General features: G+C 40.6%; 1 protein-coding gene and 1 pseudogene across 4 annotated transcripts in view; one reads left to right on the forward strand and one right to left on the reverse strand.

Moving 5' to 3' along the window:
• TPK1 (thiamin pyrophosphokinase 1) overlaps nt 1–12,743 on the reverse strand; it is a 339,219-nt gene that overhangs the window by 121,123 nt on the left and 205,353 nt on the right. The gene's annotated exons all lie outside the window — the stretch shown is intronic.
• Nucleotides 839–1,504, forward strand: LOC112810912 (small nuclear ribonucleoprotein-associated protein B' pseudogene; annotated as a pseudogene).

A 12,743-nucleotide genomic window follows, 5' to 3' on the forward strand; every position in this document is an offset into this window, starting at 1 on the left:
AAATAAAAGTCTTAGCTTTCTCAAGTGAATCAACTTAGTAGCTACAAGCATTCCCTTTAATGCCCCAATTATGGTCTCTAACTATTATTTCTTATTAAAAGGACCCTTTGGAGAAATTCCAAAACTCAGCCAGGAAATGGGCAAGATGAGCCGGGAACATACTATAGAAATAGAAAGCAAGAAAGTTATCAAAGACTAGTGGGTTTGTGTCAAAAGGATTCATTCGGGAGCCAAATTGAATATGCTCCCCCTGGCCAAAGATAGGACACTGAGTACCAATAAGGATAATAATGAGAATGGACTGATTATACCTATCAAATACGTTTAAATTCAAATATGCTTAAATCCTCAATGAAAACTCGCTGATTTGTGTTGAAGAATGTTATGGAACTGGCAGAGTGGGGTGACTGCCAGAGATGCCTGACGTTCTGTTCTGAGGCGGGCCAGGGGCCGCTGACACCTGAGACGGACTCCTGAACAGCACACGTGGGACGTGGATGTCCGGATCAAATGTGGAAGGACAGCCTCGCTAAGCCACCAACAGTGTCAGCTGTACCCAAGGCGATGTCAGCAGCAGCAAGTACCTGTGGCAGATTTCCAGCCGGAACCGAGACAGGCATTCTTAGCTGAGACACCAAGAGGTGGTGAAAGCAGAATTGGAACATCCAGGTAGTTGATTTCCAAGTGAAAAACTGAGCTCCATCTACTGTTGGAAGCTTCTGCCCCAAGCCTGCATTGTTTGTAGGAGAGCCTGCATCAGACCTTTATCTGGAGCCTTCCCTTAGCTCTTAAGGATCATGAAACTACTGCAGACACTGGATTTGGTGCAACAGCAACCATGACTGTGGGAAAGAACAGCAAGATGTTGCAGCACGGTGACCACAGAATGAGATGTATCCTGCAAGATGGCCAAATCTTCATTGGCACTTTTAAGGCTTTTAACTAGAAAGTGAACTTACGCCTTTGGGAGTGTGATGAGTTCAGGAAGACCAAGCCAAAGACTGTGGAGCAGCCAGAGTGTGAAAAAAAGTGGGATTCGGGTCTGGTGCTGTTCCCTGGGGAAAACCTGGTTTCCATGACTGTGGAAGGAGCACCCCCCGAAGATACCGGCACTGCTCAGGCACCACTTGCTGCAGCTGCAGGAGGCCCTGGGCTTGGCAGGGCAGCTGGCAGAGGAGTGCCAACTGGTGTTCCAACTCCCCAGGCTCCTACAGACTAGCAGGCCCCGTCCGGGGGTTCCAGGCGGGGCATCACCACATGAAATGAAGGACCCTGTGGGGAAGAGGCACTGTAGGAGCTGCTGCAGCTGCTGTTGTCCCCCACTGTGGGCCGAACACCACCACCTCCAGGCTCCCCATGGGGTATGAGACCACCCATTGGCCCATGAGCCGGGTTTCCCCCTGCTCGAGGGACACCAATAGGCATGCCCCCTCCAAGAATGAAACACCCTCCACCAGGAATTAGTGGTCCACCTCCCCCGGGAATGCATCCACCAAGACCCTAGGGTACTGCTGATCCTTCTAAGTCCCTTTTTTCTCTACAGTGTGTCTTACAAAACTGTGTAGAGGGTTTGTGAGGTTTTGCTCCCTCTTTGCTGTATTGAGTAAAGCAATTAAAAAAAAAGAATGTTAGGGAATCAATTCATTATTGTGAAAAATAGTAAATTAAGGGAAAAAGAATTAAGTGTATAGCCTGCCTTCCTTTACAGACTATTCCACAGGATAACCCATTAGCTGGTCTGAGGGAAGCTTTTCTTTCGAGAGGTATTTCAGGCAATCAACGGAGTAACAGTGGCAGAAGAGCTTAGTACTAGCATTTAGCAAATGCTAATAAGGTCATGGAGGCGCACGGTGGTCACCAATGCTATGACACCACAATAAAGAGCAACCAAATGTTGTGATGTAGTATCACCCATTTCAGGAATCTCCCAATTTTTTAATGTCTGTTCACAGCTCTAGAATTACCTAAAAATTATAAAAGTTCAAAGGAAAATTGAAAGTAATGATACCATGCCACGCAATGAGCCCAGACTGAAAATTCCATAGAACAAATGACAGAGTTTCTTCAAGGAAAACGTCGAGGAAGGAAGGGAATAAAAAGAGGAATGAGAAGAAAAAGAGAAGTGGAGGCACAGTCAGGCAAGGGGACCTACTGTTTAAAAGAACAACAAAAACACCAACCTGGGGCGCCTGGGTGGCTCAGTAGGCTAAGGGGCTGCCTTTGGCTCAGGTCGTGATCCCGGGGTCCTGGGATCGAGCCCCGCATCGGGCTCCCTGCTCCGCGGGAAGCCTGCTGCTCCCTCTCCCCCTCCCCCTGCTTGTGTTCCCTCTCCGGCTGTCTCTCTCTGTCATATAAATAAAATCTCTAAAAAAAAAAAAAAGAAAACAAAGAAAACAAACACCAACCTACTGCAACAGACAGGCCTTGTTCGGGTCCCTGATCATACAACCCACCATAAAAACATCTTAAAACAATGGAGGAAATGGAGGTGAACGCTTTACTTCATCACATTAAGTATTTTTAACTTTTCTGGGGTGCAAAATGGGACTGTACTCATGGTTTTTAGGAATGCCTTTCTTTTAGAGATACACACAAAAATATTTTTTTTAGTGGCCACAAAAACGATCCACAATTTGCAAGGACATACAAACAAAAAGATAACCTATATTAGGATGGTTTCTTATGCGATGAAAAGGGAATCCTAGAGGGGATGGGATTTGAATCAACAAATCCTAATCAAATAGTGAAACAAAATGACCAATGATGACACTGTGCCAATAATTTATGATTAATTCAGCCCTTTCCACTTGAAGCCCTAAGGAAAGAAACCAAACCAAACCAAACAAAACAAAACAAGCTTTCGTATACACGGCCTTAAACATTTTAATTTTCACGAAGAGCACAGACGTTATCAGTCCAGTTGCACATGGGAAAACTGAGACTCAGGGTCTTGAGGGGCACGGTCAGTAAACGCCAGTCGGGACCCGAGCCTTCCACGCAGAGCCAGAAGCCCTGGACAACACGCACATGTGTGCTGAGCAATTTAAAATTCTCAGAACTAACAAAGCAGAGGATAATAGATACCACATGGCTTCTTCATACATTAGCTCATTAGATATCTGTTCTATAATTAACTATGATATACAGTCTCCTTCCAGTTCCCTTTGTAATGATTCTGAATGTTTCCTTTCTTTGAGAATAACTCCTCTCCAAAAGAGCCTTGTTGTAATAAACTTCTATTTTAGACATAAACGCAGTTTTTCATATAAAAAGCATTGTAGATAAAAGGAAGAGAGGACAAGATTTGTAGCATTAATTTTTTTTAATGTTGCACATCAACATTTTTATGCTAAGTAGTAAGTTAGAATTTTGGTTCATAAAATTGTTTTAAATGAAGTATGTATTAAAGATAAGATGCATTTAAAGAATTATGCACTATTTCGTTTTAGAAATGAAATTCTTTATGTCAGCCTACTGGATGGTATGCAGTATTAAGTGTTGCTGCTAATAACTTGTAGCCATATTTAACACTATTTAAAATCATGTCATGAAAGGGGCTGCAATGAATTGGTGCTTATAAGGGCAGGAATCTTTGCATCTAAGAGGTTAAGTTCAATGAACAGAGTGTGAAGTCTGCATACAGAGTTGTAGCTATGGCCTATCAGTCTATGTTTCTATCACTGAAAACAGCCCTAATTAGTTTTTCTCAGGGACAGAGCAATGTAGCAATTAATAAGAGTACAGAGCAGTACATATGCAGACAGAATGCCTTGGCATATCTCATCTCTGCAGCTTACTAGCTGTAAGTACGACCTATCTGTGGCATATCTCATCTCTGCAGCTTACTAGCTGTAAGTACGGCCTATCTGTGGCATATAATGTGCTGTTTCTGTAGGCGTCCATGATATTCTGTACATATTTGTACTACGAAGCTTATTTTATTGTGAAATCATGATCTATTTAATGATGATACTATTAGCTCTCTGAGAGGAACTTATTCCTCTTTGGTCTAGCAATTTGTAAATACCTGGTAACAAGTAAGTCTTTAAGAGTGTGTTGGTTGAATGAATATATGAAAAACCTGTCCAGGTTCTTCTATTTTTCAAAAGGCTTACTCTGCTCTGGGAAATATTTTACAGTGTGAAATATGCTCAGAAAAAAATATAAAGCTCTACTCACAGCTTTTCGATTACTATTATCAAAATTTCAAAGAGTGCCCACTTCTTAACAGCCCAGCTTCACCCAGGAGAAAATAAATCCTTCTCCACTGTTCCCTGAGCAGCATTTTGTACATTAACCTTCCCTGATAAAGTAAGACCAATGTTCTATACTCTGTGCCTTTCACCTTAAGGGCTTCTGATTAGGAGTGAAATTGGCTTCCTATCATCAGACAATTGGAAAGGCCAACATGTATGTAATTAATCAATTTTGAGGCTCCTCTATCAACATGACTTTTTCCAAAAAGAAAAGACTCTGATTCATTATCATTACGACCTCAGCTATAATAGAACATTCTTCTTCTTTGGTAAGAAAACTGTGATTGTGCCCATTCATTTCTATTAAAAAACACATCCACTCTACAAAGGGTGGCAGGGAAGCCTAATTCTCTGTTGTAAAAAAATATGTGGTATTCATAGGCTACGTTTAATGAGCTTATCTTTTTTTTTTTTTTTCCTTGAGAGAGAGCGCAGTTGGGGGGTGGGTACAGAGGGAGAATGAGAATCTTAAGCAGGATGGGTGTGGACACCCAGTGTGGAGTTCAACGCAGGGCTTGATCTCATGACCCTGAGATCATGACCTGAGCCCAGATCAAGAAGTGGACGCTTAACCGACCAAGCCATATAGGCGCCCCAATGAGTTTATCTTTTTAAATTGCTTTTTCCACACTGAATGGCATCATACCAAGCACACGAATCACGTAAGTGCAAACAGAATCATGGAGTGGAGAAAGCTAAAGCATCAGTCTGACATGGATTTGGAATGTGGCTTTACTGTTAAGGAGTGGAATAACCCCTGAAAGCCAATTCATCTTTATAAGACCCAGTTTGTTCATCTTCAAAAACTGGATCATACTGTCTCCACTTCATAAGGTGTTTTGAGAGCAAAAGAGGTCTCAAATGGGAATGTGCATGGAACCACCTGAGGAATATTCTCAAAGTATACACAGCTTCAACTCAAAGAACTACCTAGTCTGAATTTCCAGTATGTTCTTTCAAAAACTACACATGGATAAATGACACTACACTTAGAAATGTCCTCATGATAGTAGTCATAATAAAGAAATGAGGATGATCTTTAATGCTGATAGAGTGGTTTCCAAAATATGTGAAAAAAAAGGAGGTAGAGACATATAGATAGTATGCTAAATTTCATATAAAAAGGGGGAAATGAGGGGCACCTGGGTGGCTCAGTCGTTAAGTGTCTGCCTTCGGCTCAGGTCATGGTCCCAGGGTCCTGGGATCGAGCCCCGCATCGGGCTCCCTGCTCAGCGGGAAGCCTGCTTCTCCCTCTCCCTCTCCCCCCCCCACTTGTGTTCCCTCTCTTGCTGTGTTTCTCTGTCAAATAAATAAATTTTTTTTTAAAAAAGGGGGGAGAATGAGAAAATGTGTACATATTTGTTTTGGTTTGGGTTTTATTTTTTTGCAAGAATCTGAAAAATTCTGAAGGAGGGTGGTGGTGGTGACGGAGATAGGAATAAAAGCAAGACCTCTCCCAAGGGTATCTTTAATCAAGCTTTGCCTTTAGGCTATACAACTATTTGTAAAATATTTTAAATAATTAAAAAAATAAGGTCTTATAACTTTAAATCAACTGCAACAAATGAGCCTAACAGTATGTTAAATAGGCAGCATAACCACAGAAAGAACAAATTTTAATATTTAAAGTGAGAAATTTTAGATACAGTACTCTGGCTGGGATATAATTTAAAGACAGACCTACTTAAAGAAATCTTAAATTTCACTCAGTAGCTTTACTGTTAGTAGTAATGTGGGTATTATAAATCTGAAACTGGCTACTGTATACTATAGTATAATACAAGTATAGCATTTCAAGCCAGGATTTTGTGTGTGTGTGTGGGGGGGGGTGGTTAAAGAAATAAAAATATAAAAGTTTAAAAACTACATATTAAAACTGAATTCAAAATATCAATGTGGACCTATGATTTATACATATACACACACACACACCTTTTTGCTGTTTCTTAGTTCTGTTTACTGAAAAAGTCTAAAAGCAATGCCACACAGTAGCAATAAGCACATCTATTACCTGGATCTTGGTTTCTAAATATCATCCTCCACGTTGAAGTATTTAGAACAACGAGATGTGATATCTGCAACTTACTTTCAAATGGTTACCAAAAGAAAAAAAAAATTTATACATAAAACACACATGATAAAATGTTTAAAAAAATTACAAATGGTTGGAATATGTTGTTCATCATGCTAGTCTTTCAAATTCCCTGTAAACATGACTCTTTCCATAATAAAAAAGTTGACTAAGGAAAAAAATAAAGCTGTGCAGATGATTTCAATGCCTACTCCTGAATGAGCCACTCTTCATGCATAGATAATGCTTGCAACTGGTTACCTTTCCTTCATTCTTTTGGAGCCCCATATGGATCCACTGAAATTCAGAGAATAGGCATGAGTTTTAACAGAAGGCTATAAAGCAAATGGCACAAGAGTAGGATTAAGAAAATCCCTAGACTAGGGCGCCTGGGTGGCTCAGATGGTTAAGCGTCTGCCTTCGGCTCAGGTCATGATCCCAGGGTCCTGGGATCGAGTCCCGCATCGGGCTCCCTGCTCCTTGGGAGCCTGCTTCTCCCTCTGCCTCTCTCTCGCTCTCTCTCTCTGTGTCTCTCATGAATAAATAAATAAAATCTTAAAAAAAAAAAAGAAAATTCCTAGACTATCCATGGATGTACCATACTCTTACAATATTGTTCTGTGCAGAGTTTCCTCATCTGAGAAATAGAAACAATGAACATGAGTGCTCTGCTTAAGAGGACTGCCGGAGAGTCAAGTGAGATGCTGCTGATAGGATTTCATACATGTGAAAAGCTGTGTAGCTCTACAAATACTATTAAAATATAATATTCCAACCTTTCAGGTACAGAGGTTATTTTATAATTCCTACAAGGCTCTCAAGAGATTCCAGAGGTATATTAACAGACAGTATGTCTTCGACACTGAGACTATCTTCTCTACTTGATATCACATAGTCAGCTTCAGAAGATAATATGGGAATGGGGCATCTTTAATGCTATTCTCTGTCAAAGTAAGTTTAACCCTCTTTCTCAGTCTGTAGCTCATCCTAGGTTATACTCTGCTTTGCTAACTTGGTTCCTAACTTTGATGCATTTTTATAAATTTCACTGTTAAACTATTCCATATGCATGCAAGTCAAATATAATTCTGATCATGACAAAGTTATGAAGGATTAAGTGGACCTTTTAAAAGACAACTATGTAGGATAGTGGTTTTCAAAAAAAAAAGAAAAAGGAGAAAAAGAAAAGAAATCCTCCCCAGTTGACCAGAGAGTACACTTACTTTCCTTCCTCTAAGATTGGCTTAGAAGTGCTGAGATTCACACACACTTGTGTGTGTGTGCGCGCATGTATGTTACATGCAGTGTGTGTGTGTGTGTGTGTGTGTGTGTGTGTGTGTGTGTGTGTAGGAGGGCAAGGCACCTTACACCATTCCTTGGAAGAGCTTCATAACATCCAGGAGGGTGAATGCCCAGTTTAAATAAGTACCCTCAAATCCCAGCCTTTCTAGCTGAACTTTATTTTGATACGTTTTCCACTTTTTCTTCACTTTCAGTTTTGATCGTTTTGGGAACAAACAAGATCAAAATGCTCCCAAATTCAGGGGGGGAAAAATCTTAATTGGATAAAAAGTAATACCACCCGGCTAGAGCCGTAGGAAGCCCTTTATACAGAAACTTTCACTTGTGCCAGTCTTCTTCCCAGAGGCTCATTTCATTTCCCTGCTGGTAACACTCGGATCACTTCACAGTTCATTGATACCGCATTGGCAACCTTTTGTTTTCAATCAAAGAGAGATGCTGAAGCAACGCTCAATTGAACTAAGTCTACATGACACAGTGTGCTCGCGTCCTTGCCACAGAGGACTGTGGAAGGGGAACTAAAGGAAACTCTGACACCTAGCATTCAATATTCCCTTACGTTACCTACAATTGGATTATGATGAATTAGGATGACAGAGCTCACACAAACGCTGATGCTGTCTTTTCTGTTTTACACAGCAGGCTTATGGATTGCATCCAGTCTCCAAAATGGATTCTCTGTTACTCATGGGTGAAAATGAAAGGCCAATGTTCAAGTAAGTTTTTAAACAGTTTCCATAGATACTGAATTTGATATTTCCTCCCTTGTTCCTTTGGAATCACTGAAGGATCACCATAGGTTTTTGCTGAGGGGTCATCTTTCTATAAGCCCTCCTTAGTGAAAGACTCCTACAAGGTTAAGGAACTTGTAAGCTGTATGGGTGAGTGGTGGGTATCGGGCTGTTATGGCATGCCTTTCCCTCTGAGACTTCATTGTATCCAGGTTGCCTTAAAACCTACCAGCCCTGCCACCATCGTCCTCAAGGGTAGAAACACACTGGCAGCCACCGAAAGCAGCCACCACTCCCTCAAATGAGCTTTCAACGAAATAGGAAGAAAGCGCATGACAGCAGAGAAATAAGTGGACTAAGTCACAGCCTGCGACGCCCAGCCACCCTGTATTGTATAAGAGGAGGCAATCATGAACACTTGTTAATGGCAATAGTATATTTAGATCGTCTAAAACTTCCTATTTATTTGGATTTGGCTAGCATCAGATGAACTAAGTGTGATCATTATTTCATCTTTGATCATTAATATGTAACTGTAATTTTTTTAAGGTTTAGAAAATGAGAAAAGTTATAACTTAGTAAATTCTGTCTTATGGATAGACTGTTTGGGGTCCATGGGAGAAAAAAGATTTTAAAGAGTGATGAAAATGATCCAAATGAGGGAAGTTCAGAAAGGCTTACTTGGAAATTCTGTGTAGAAGTCAGAAAATTTGAGTAGGGCTTTAAGAGAGTGACTTAAAAAATTATTTGTGGCACAGAAAAGCAGTAGTTGTGGTCAGTTTGGAAAACAACTGATGGACCAGTTTCTTAGGTTGTATAACACTGAGAAGATGACAGACCAGCAAGAGGGAGATTTAAAGGTCAAACTCAAAGCTTCACACTTAGCCCCAGACCAAGGTGCCCATGTAGAGGAGGAGGGGAAGGGCCCACGAGGACTGTGGAACCCGGGGGCAGGCCAGGAAGAGCAGACAGACTTGAAATAGGTTGAAAAGCGCTTCACCAGCATCTAGTGACACAGCCAGCGTCCATCACTGTGCAAGCCACCTTACAGACGCATAGCATGGTAGCTGAACTTCTGCTCATGCCCCGAAAGAAAGGTATAATCCCTAACATTCATGTTCTGGTTTTGTTCAGCTTGGAAAACGGCCTCACCAAAATAATTTTATAAGTCATCATTACTTCCCAGGTTAGTCCCCCAAATTCAACTAAAGTGAATGAACAGTAAGAAAGTGTTAGCAAGAGCAACGGATTTCTACATCCCTTCCTATTTAATAATCAACTCAAAGTAATCTGGTTTCTACCCATATTTTGCCATGAAAACTGTACCTGATCAAGTTCCTTTTGAGCTGCCAAACTTAGTCTATCTTTTATATTCTCAACGCCTTAGCTGATCACTCCTTACCTCTTAAAACTCGAAACCACCTTGGTCTCAGTGATACCACTCTTGTAGTTCTCCTATTTCTTTCCCATTAAGGTATTCTATTCTGTAGGGTTCTGCCGTTGACCTTTTCACTCCATACCCTCTTTCAATGTGTAAGACTCCACTCCAAGTTTTTAATTACCATGTGTATGTTCATGATTCTCAAGGTATATCACCAGGTCACATATCAAGTTGAGTAGAATCACACACACACACACACACACACATACACACACACACACAGAATTGCCCAAAAGGAGAAATTATTCTACAGACATCTATATATCTATATTTAAGCACTTCTACATAGTTTCAAAGACAGATCAATCTCTTTGTGTCCGTGTCAGCTGACCAACTTCCTATCTTCACCTGTTCTTCTCATATTAGCTATTTTAAAGAAAGACAGCAACCAACTGCCTAATCCAAAATCCTAGTCATCACATTGACTCCCCACGCCCCGTATTCCTCCAAAGAAGACTTTCGAGCACACATCTCAAGGAACTCAATCAGCAAAGTGAAGTTGACTTATTCATCATTTCTTTTTTGGATTTCTCAGAGTTGAATGGCCTCCATCTCTTCCCTAACCAATTTATCCAACATTGCTACCACACTAAACTCTCTAAATGGTAATCTAATGCCATTCCCTTGATAAAAATGCTTGATACCTGAGCTCTGCCATCAATATGAAGACCATCCACCTGAGAACGCAAACAAGTCCCTCTACCTTTATAAACCTCTAGCTGCATCTCCTACAGCTCCCAAGGATCTAGCAATTGTGCCAAGTTCTCCCAGGTTGCCTTGCACATGATACTCCTTCCACATCAAATGTCTTTATTCATCTCTCTTTGCCTAACTCCCCATTAGATGTTATCTCCCCTGAGAAACTATCTCCATGATCACCACCAACCCCGTCACCAGTCTGGATTAGATGCTTTTTCCATGCCATCCTCACAGCACTCAGTGTTTTGTTTTGAAGGAGGCTCCAAACCCAGCATGGAGCCCAACCCAGGGCTTGAACTTTCGATCCTGAGATCGAGACCTGAGCTGAGATCAAGAGCCAGAAGCTTAACCAACTGAGCCACCCAGGACCCCTGCACTCACTATATTTTTCTAACAGATTTCTGAGTTTTGCGATTTATTCTCCTGGCTTTTCACTGAACTATGAGCAGCAGAACAGAAGCCATTTGCTTTATTTCCACATTCTCACTGCCTGCCACAGTATCTACTACATAACAGGTGTTTGAAGAGTGTGTTCGTTGATGAAATATTCTATGCTGTAAATCAACAAAACAGAACACAATACCTATAAAACAAACTCTTTTAAGAATGTGTGGTTTAACTTCTTAGTTACATAAAATTAGTTTAATTAAACATGAATAAAACCATAAAGGAAATATTTCTACGGCAATCTAAAGAGGACAGTAGGGCACTTAGAAAAATGAGAATTGTATAGTTCTAGAATTTTGTTGTCTTATTGCTCATTAAATGTCATGCTTTCATAATAACATACTAAGACTAACACAATGTTCTAAACAGGATAGGTTTTGGTTTATAATTTTAAAACTCCCTGTAGAGGAGGAAGGGGGAAAAGCAAGCTTTGATGGGTAGTAGGGCAGAGGAAGGAATGGGCTAGCACTTGGAGTTATGGAAGAGGAAAGCGAGAGCTCAATGCGACGGCCCATTCTTAGAGAGCAGATGCCTGGTGGTCCTTTTCAGACCACTGCTGCCTGAGATCCACCTCATGTTTAGCATCCATTTTCTTTCAAAGAAACATTCTGTATGACTTTGGGCAAATCACTTTACCTTTAAGTGCCTACAATTGCTTATCCACAAAATGATCTTTAAGGTTTTATACCATTTACACTAATATTTAACGGTTCTATGCTACTATATAGTTTCATTTTTAAATAGGCTCCATACCCAGCCTGGAGCCCACGGTGGGGCTTGAACGCATGACCCTGAGATCAAGACCTGAGCTAAGATCAAGAGCTGGACACTAGACTGAGTCACCCAGGCGCCCCTACTATATATGGTTGATATTCTGAGAATCACTTCCCTGGTGCTGTCACTGTTGAGATCGTCCTGGACATGTGGGTAGACAGACCCATACCCTCAGTTCGCAGCAGAGACCACCATGCATGCCAAATTTACATCCTGGATACCCAGCTTCTATCAGACTCTTAACATGTTCCTATCATATTCATTACCAGCATTGCAAATGTCTAATTTATAAAATGTGAGAAATTTAAACAGCAAATAATTGTTCTAGTGAGTGAAAAAACAAGTAGTAGTAAACATGACTAAGATCATGAGGAAGAAATGTTTACAACATATTTAGAAGTTTGCTCAGGTGAGATAAAAAGTGATGGAAGTCTGCTCTGTAACACCATTCCCCTGCATCAGATACTGGAATCCTGACTAGGAATCACTGAACAAGGTTTAGGATAATGTAAAAGGCACGCCTTATTAACTCTTGGACATCTCATTTCTTGGTCATAAATCTTATTAACTTGGATTACCAACTGCCATAAAACTTGCAGATAAAAGATAATTTATGCTCAGTGTACAGAAGCTAATGTTTCTATACTCCTGAGAAGCACAGGACCAGAAAATGAAAAAGTACGTATGAGAAATCTGGAACCAACCACACCCTGCATGGCTAGCATGATAAACATGGCTGGGAGCATCTAAATGTCTTCATGAGGAATACAGTCTAACTAGTAATTGATATCAGTAGTGTTTCATGTCGAAAATGTCTCTCACTGGTTTCATAAAATCTCCTGCTCATAAAAGGTCATAAAGTCTTATTAAGAAGACATTTTGGAAAGTAAAAGAGAAATGCTTACTTTTAAAGAGAGGAGCTATTATGCATTCTATTTTTAATTTTCTATATGAAGGAATGTACAATCTGTCATTTTTAAAGTAAATGCTACCTACTGAGGCTTTCAGTCAAAACGATATTT

This window comes from Callorhinus ursinus, unplaced genomic scaffold, assembly GCF_003265705.2.
Source record: "Callorhinus ursinus isolate GAN/ISIS: 27379988/994484 unplaced genomic scaffold, GSC_fseal_2.0 scaffold12, whole genome shotgun sequence".
Lineage (NCBI taxonomy): Eukaryota > Metazoa > Chordata > Mammalia > Carnivora > Otariidae > Callorhinus > Callorhinus ursinus.